This window comes from Elephas maximus, chromosome 3 (genome assembly GCF_024166365.1).
Source record: "Elephas maximus indicus isolate mEleMax1 chromosome 3, mEleMax1 primary haplotype, whole genome shotgun sequence".
NCBI lineage: Eukaryota > Metazoa > Chordata > Mammalia > Proboscidea > Elephantidae > Elephas > Elephas maximus.
The window spans coordinates 105,313,821-105,321,921 of NC_064821.1; positions in this window are offsets into that span (position 1 = coordinate 105,313,821).

Sequence of the window (8,101 nt, forward strand, 5' to 3'; positions counted from 1 at the left end):
TCATGTGCCAAACATTCTGCTAGATACTGGGAGTGCAAAGATCGGTTTGTACGTGTTAGGTATAGGCTAAAATGCTCAAACGAAATACCCCAAAATACAGTGGCTTATATAGGGTAGAAGTTTATTTTTTCTTTCCTGCAATAGTTTCAGTGGTCCAGGGCTGTAGGGGAGCCTCTGCCCCACAAAATTATACAGGAATGCAGGGTTTTTCTAACTGCACACTTAACTATCCACTAGGATGTTGTCTTCCTCAACACAGTTCAAGATGACTCAGAAAAAGTAGAGGAGGGCAGGCAATTCCCTTTTACAGAAGTGATATAGAAGTTCCACATTTCCCAACCTCCCATACTAGAAAATGTAATATCCTTAGTGGTAGGCCACATGCCCTGCCAAAACTCAAAGGATTCTATCCCCAAAGGTGAAGGGGAACTTAAAATAATTACTGGGAGCAATTAACATCTTTGTCACAATGACCCAATGGAAAGGGCACTGAAAAAGTCCAAGTTGGATCTTGGTGTTCCCTCCCTTCACCACTGAAGATGGTATGACCAGAGATCAAGGTATCAGGCCAAAGGCGTTGTTGTTACTGTTAGGTTCCATTGAGTCGGTTCTGGCTCACGTACCACAAAACGAAACACTGCCTGGTCCTGCACCATCCTCACAATTGTTGCTGTGTTCGAGCCCAGTGTAACACCTACTGTGTAAGGCTCCTCAAAAGACAAGTGGTTTCATTTAATTCAGGGCTGATAGCATTTTTTTTTTTTAAATCTTATTTCTAATCTATCCCTATTCCAACCTCTCTACTCTCCTTTCATTTACTTCTTACAATCATTTATTTAACATCTACCATGTGCTGGGCATTTAGGTTGGGCACTGATAATACAAAACTGTTTTAAACACAATAATTGCCTTGAAAATTCACATTACCTTCTCCTGATATAATTTAACACATCTTAGTAGCTTGCCCACTAATCTTGTGGAAGTTACTTTCCTTCTAATTTTTACGTTCCTCAAATTTAATATGGCAGGCTTAGATAAGGTATATTTAAGCCTTTATACCTCCTTGGATCTAATATTACATATTATCTCTTTACTCTCATTTCCTCCTCTACTCCCAAAGTCCAACAGGATCCAGAAGTGAGTGGTCAATATTTTGTTCTTATTGAAGCCACCATTATTGAGCACTGTATTCCAAGAATTGGGCCAATAACTTTATATTCTTATCTCAAATAGCATATAATAAACACATATAATACAGTGTATGAAATTGTATGTTCATATATTTTAATATAATACATTATTATTCTGATTTTAGGGAGAAATAAAGGAGCACTGGTGGCAAAACAATTAAGAGCTCAGCCTGCTAACCCAAAGATTAGCAGTTCGAATCTTCTAACCACTCCTTAGAAACACTATGGGGCAGTTCTACTCTGTCCTACAGGCTCACTATAAGTCACAATCGACCCAATGGCAGACAACAAAAACAACAGCAACAAACTAAAGTTCAAAATGTTTGAATTACTTGCCCAAGATCATATAGACAGTAAGTGGTTAAGCTAATATTCAAGTTCAGGATGTCTAACTCCAGAGTCTTTAGCATTAAGTATTATGCAATACTGTATTTTTATTAAGGAAAATATGAAAAATATAATCAATACAGATACCTTTCTTCTTGCTTAATTACACCAGAGGGTGCAGTTCTTAAGTAGCAAAGCCGACTCTAAGCTTTTATGCTCTTTTATAACAAAGTCACTTCACTTTCAATAGATATGGAATTCAAAATATGAGAGAAGATATATGCAGGGCCTGTGATCCCTCTCCCAGCATGAACCTCATACTTTACTGCTGCTAACTATGAAATAAGATAGGTGGGTCATTCCCTCTCTTTTACTTTTGCACAGGTGTTGGAGTTTTCAGATGAAATATCTTATCCCAGTGTCTCTCCTCCTAATCAGGTTTTGAAAATTAGAGAACAGATGCTAGAAAGTAAATTTGAAACAAAGCATCATCTTTATTAATAAATACAGTAATAACTCTCCCTTAACATGGATCCCTAGTACAACTGAATTGGACAATCTAGGCATTACCTGAGGCCAGATAAAGCAGGCTTTACCATCTTACCCCCATATCCAGATCTTGACACCTAGGGGAGAATTGACTAAGCAAAGAAAATTAAATGCACTTAACCTACCATATGTACATATGTGGAGGCAAAGGATTGTAACTACTAGAAAATTTTAAATGACATATGTGGTTCACAGTATATTTCTATCGGACAACACAGTTCTGGAGGTTCTGGGGTGGCATATAGGGAAGGGAAACCCTGGTGGTGTATTGGTTAAGTGCTACCGCTGCTAACCAAAAGGTCGGCAGTTCGCATGAAGATGATTTTCTTGGTATTTTCCAGAGTTACCTGCTTACCAGTTCCCCAACAGCTGTTTCTTGCCAATTTGGAGGGCATATAATGTAAATGTTCAGAATTGTGTCTACTAATGTTTGGGGGAAGGTAAGAAGCCACACCACTCAGTTCGCTGCACTGAGTCTTCAATATCTACCTTGGCAATAACTGCTTGACTTTTAGTTTGATGTTCTTCTCCCTTCTGTTTTGTTGGCTTCTGCTGCTACTGTCACTGCTGGTTTCTTTGGATTTTTGATATATATATTTTTTCCTTTTTTGGTTTGTGGTTATTATTTTGTATTCCATTTATTAAGTATTCTCCCAGGAACAATTCCTGATATAGCTTTATTCTACCTCTTAACTTGGATATCTTCCTTAATAATTAGTTTAAAATGTTCTTACTGCTGTAAGAAAATTCTATTCCTCTTGGCTAACTGCCCCATGTATTTTGTTGTTGTTGTTAGGTGCCATCAAGTCAGCTCTGACTCATAGCTACTCTATGTATAACATAACAAAACCCTACTCAGTCCTGCACCATCCTCACAATCTTTGCTATGCTGGAGCACATCATTGCAGCCACTGTGCCAAACCATCTCATTGAGGATCTTCCTCTCTTTCAATGACCCTCTCCTCTACCAAGCATGATGTCCTTCTCCAGGGACCGGTCCCACCTAACAGTATGTCCAAAGTACATGAGACGAAGTCTCACCATCCTTGCTTCTAAGGAGCATTCTGGCTGTACTTCTTCCAAGACAGATTTGTTCGTTCTTCTGGCAGCCCATGGTATGTTCAGTATTCTTTTCCAACACCATAATTCAAAGGTATATATAGTATGAATGCTTTTTATTAATTAAGTTTTGGGGTAGGCATTTAATTAATAGAAAAATATCATATTTAGAATTTTACAACCCAACTCTGACCCTTTAAGTATATAATCTAGGGAAGTCATGTAACTTCTCTGAAATTTGTTTTTCCATAAAAAATTAAAGAAATAAATGTTTTATTCACTTCATATTATTTAGAGTGTTAAGTAAGATACCATAAATGGAAGTGCTCTGTATACTCTCAAACGTTATACAGATTACTAGAATTGTTTTGACAATGATAATGATAGTGATGAATTGATTTTTAGTAATACAAAAATTTAAAAAAAAATTTATTTTTAGTAATAGGAAAGTGAAAAAGCTCAAGAGATAATATCAAATTGCCCTTGGCTTGTTGACCTTTATGGTGACCACTGCAATCCCTCAGATATCCACAGAGGAAAACCTTGAGTACCCTCCTCTCAGCAAGTTGGTGGCAAGGTAGAAACAAAAGAAACCAATGAAAAACTCAAGATGCCTACATTTGCAAAAAGCAAAGCCACAGTTCATTTTCAATTAAATTATTTTAAGTCATATGCAATTACCAAATGCAGTTAGGTCGTTCATTACAGAGAGACAAAAAATGCACGATCACTTATGTTATTTTTAATGGCAGTGAACTAACAGAATACAAAGCATAATGTTACTTTTCTCCTAGCTGTTGTTTGAGAGTTTATGTTCACAAATGGAAAGAAACATTACTCTCTTTGTCCAGACTGTATTTTCTGACTTTTCTAGGTTCCTACTGAAACAGAGATCTATCCATTTTTTGTGACATTTCAACTTGACTGCTTCCCTGACTGCAAAATCTTGGTATTCCAAAGGCAATTTCCTAGGAAAATTAGGCTAGATTTCATAGCATTCTTGAAAATTCAAATAACAGTGAATAAATGTCAACTTCCTGGGATGTTATACCAAAAACCAAACCAGTTGCTGTCTATTCAATTGTGACACATGGCTACCCCATGTGTGTAGAGCACAACTGCTCCATAGGGTTTTCAAGGCTGTAACCTTCCAAAAGCAGATCACCAGGCCTATCTTTCAAGCTACCCCTGGGTGGGACTCTTTGTGTCAAGCATTCTTCTGGAATGTTCTTGGAAGCAAATTTTTCTAGTCACATTTCTGAGTCCAGAATTATGGCACTTCCACTTACTGACTGACCTTTGCTTCAGTTTTCTCATCTATAATAGGAATATAATGAAACCCATCTCATAAGGTTATTATGAGTATTCAATGTCTTAATTTATCTAAACAGTTTAAAAGGGTCTTGGTGCCTAATAAGTATTCAGTCACAGGTAGTGATGATAATGAGATGGTAATGATGGTGTTTAAGCTTCATTTATTTTTCTATTCATTTGTTCTACAAGATGTTGAGTGATTTCTATTTGTTAAGCCTGAGGTCAGACCTTGAGGAAGTGGCAATGGAACTATTTATTGTGTTCTCTCAATCCCCTACTAGTTCCTCCAAGTTACATCAGTTCTACATCCTAAGTATCTTGAGATTCTATTTCCCTCATTTTAAATCACGTCCTCAACCCCTGATTCTGAATTAGTTTGAAATCTTATAATATCTTGCTTGGAGTGCTTCCAGAGACCCTGAAATTGTTCCTTTGACCCTAAACGGACTCCTTCCATACATCCTCCACCTGATGCAAGAGAGGCCATTCTAAAACTTAAGTGTTATTGTGCCACTCTCCTGCCTACATTTTCAATGGCTCTGCCCCATCTAAGATAAAGCACAAACCCTTAGCATGACAACTATATCTGTTCAGGATCTGTGCACTAACTCTCTCTGTTCCTAGCTCAGATCACATTCTCTTACATTCTTCCTGCCTCATGAGGTCTGCTGAAATACTTAAACTTTTTGAAATGTACTATTTCCTCTCATCTCTCAATTTTTATGTACCATCAAGTTGCTTCTGACTCATAGTGACCCTCTGTGGTACAGAACAAAACACTGCCTGGTCTTGTGCCATTCTCACAATCGTTGCTGTGTTTTAGCCCATTGTTGTAGCTACTGTGTCAATTCATCTCATTGAAGGTCTTCCTCTTTTTCCCTGATGCTCTAGTTTACCAAGCATGATGTCCCTCTCCAGGGATTGGTCCCTGCTGATAACACGTCCAAAGTACATAAGAAGAATTCTTGTCAAAGTCTTCAAAGTGACATCTTTGCTTTTTAACATTTAAAAGAGTCTTTTGCAACAGATTTACCCAATGTAATACTTTGTTAGATTTCCTGAGTTCTACTTCAACAGGCATTGATTGCAGATGCAAGTAAAATGAAATCCTTGACAACTTCAGTCTTTTTTTCTGTTTATCATGATGTTGCTTATAGGTCGAATTGTGAGGATTTTTGTTTTCTTGAAGTGTAATCCATACTAAAGGCTTACAAGAAATTTGGAAGACAGCTACATGCCAACTGACTGGAAGAGATTCATATACGTGCCCACTCCAAAGAAAGATGATCTAACAGAATGCAGAAATTATCAATGTGATTAATATCACACACAAGTAAAATTTTGCTGAAGATAATTCAAAAACGGTTGCAGCAGTAGATCAACAGAACACTGCCAGAAATACAAGCCAGACTTAGAAGCAGACATGGAATGAGAAACAATGTTGCTGATGTCAGACGGATCTCAGCTGAAAGCAGAGACTATCAGGGAGATGTTTACCTGTGTTTTATTGATTACCCAAAGATATTCAACTGTGTGGATCATAACAAATTATGGATAACATTGCAAAGAATGGGAATTCCAGAACACTCAGCTGTGCTCATGTGGAAATTGTACATAGATCAAGAGGCATTCATTCAATCAGAATAAAGATATAATGCATGGTTTAAAATCTGGAAAGGTGTGTGTAAAGGTTGTATCTTTTCATTATACTTATTCAGTCTGTATACTGAGCAAATAATCTGAGAAGTTGTACTATATGAAGAATAACACGGCATCAGGGTTGGATGAAGACTCTAACAGCCTGTGATACGAAGATGACACAACCTTTCTTGTTGATATTGAAGAGGACTTGAAGCACTTATTGATGAGGATCAAAGACTACAGCCTTAAGTATGGATTACACCTCATCATAAAGAAAACAAAAATTTTCACAACTGGACCAGTAAGCAACATTATGATAAACAGGGAAATGATTGAAGTTGTCAAGGATTTCATTTTACTTGGATCCCCAATCAACACCACTAGAAGCACCAGTCAAGAAATCAAAGGACATATTTCTTTGGGAAAATATGCTGCAGAAGACCTCTTTAAAGTGTTAAAAAGCAAAGACGTCACTCTGAGGACTAAGTGTGCCTGACCCAAGCCATGGTGTTTTCAATCACCTCATATGCATGCAAAAACAGGACAATGAATAAGGAAGAATAAAGAAGAATTTTTGCCTTTGAATTATGGTGTTGATGAAGACTATTGAATATACTATGGACTGTAGGAGAACAAACAAATCTGTCTTGGTAGAAGTACAGTCAGAATGCTCCTTAGAAGTGAGAATGGAGGGACTTCTTCTTATGTACTTTGGGCATGTTACTAGGAGGGACCAGTTCCTGGAGAAGGACATCATGCTTGGTAAAGTAGAGGGTCAATGAAAAAGTGGAAGGCCCTCAATGGAATGGATTGACACAGTGACTGCAACAATGGGCTCAAAGGTAGCAACGATTGTGAGAATGGCACAGGACTGGGCTGTGTTTTGTTCTGTTGTACATAGGGCTGCTATGAGTTGGACCAGACTCAATGCCTTCTATCAGGAACAACATATATAATTGTATATAAATATAGAGAGAGCCCTGGAAGCACAGTGGTTAAGAGCTTGCCTGGTAACCAAAAAGGTTGGCAGTTTGATTCCACCAGCCGCTTCTTGGAAACCCTATAGGGCAGTTCTGCTCTGTCCTATATAGGGTCGCTATGACGGAACTGACTCAATGGCAATGAGTGTGGTTTTTGTATATATATTTATAAATATAATTATTTCCTTTGGAAGATGAGTAATAAGCTTAAAATAAAACTATAATTCATTAGGCAATTTTGGTGAGATTCTCTACTCACTGCCAAATTGTTCATAAATTTCTACAGGAATCAATTATTTAATATACTACTTTATATCAACTACACAATTTCTGTTCCTTTCCAAAGGTTTAATACTTGTTTCTAAGTATAATATTTCAGAAAAAGGAAAGTTCAGGATCTCATCGGGTCATCTATGGCTTCCATATATATCCTAATAATGATTGCCTAAATTTATATTAGGGCTTAATATCTTAAAAAGTGCTTTAACATTACATCTCATTTGATTTTCAAAGAGGCCATAACCACCCTGTTCCCCAGCTTGGGAAGTGAGATAGCACTGCCATGGGTGCTGGTGGACATTTTTTTCAAGCACAATCTTCATTGCTACCTATATAGACTGTTTGCTTAGGATGGAAACTAAGAAGGAATATAAAATTTAGAGCCAGAATAACTTGAGTACAAATCCAAGTTCCTTGCCATTTATCTGTTTGACTTCAGGCAAGATACTTGATGTTTTTAGCCTCAGTTTCCTCATCTGAAAAATGGGGATAATCACAGTTGGTTTTTATAAAGTATCATTAGGTAAAATATGCACAGTCTCTTCCACACTGTAGCTGATCCCCAAATGTTAACTTCTTGCCTTCTTTAGACTAATCCTCATGGTTTCTCTTCTCCACCCTTCCACAGCCCATCAAAAAACCTTTGTTATTGTTGTTGTTAGGTGGCGTAGAGTTGATTCTAACTCATAGAGACACTACGTGCAACAGAACAAAACACTGCCCTGCCCCGTACCATCCTCACAATTGTAGCTATGTTTGAGC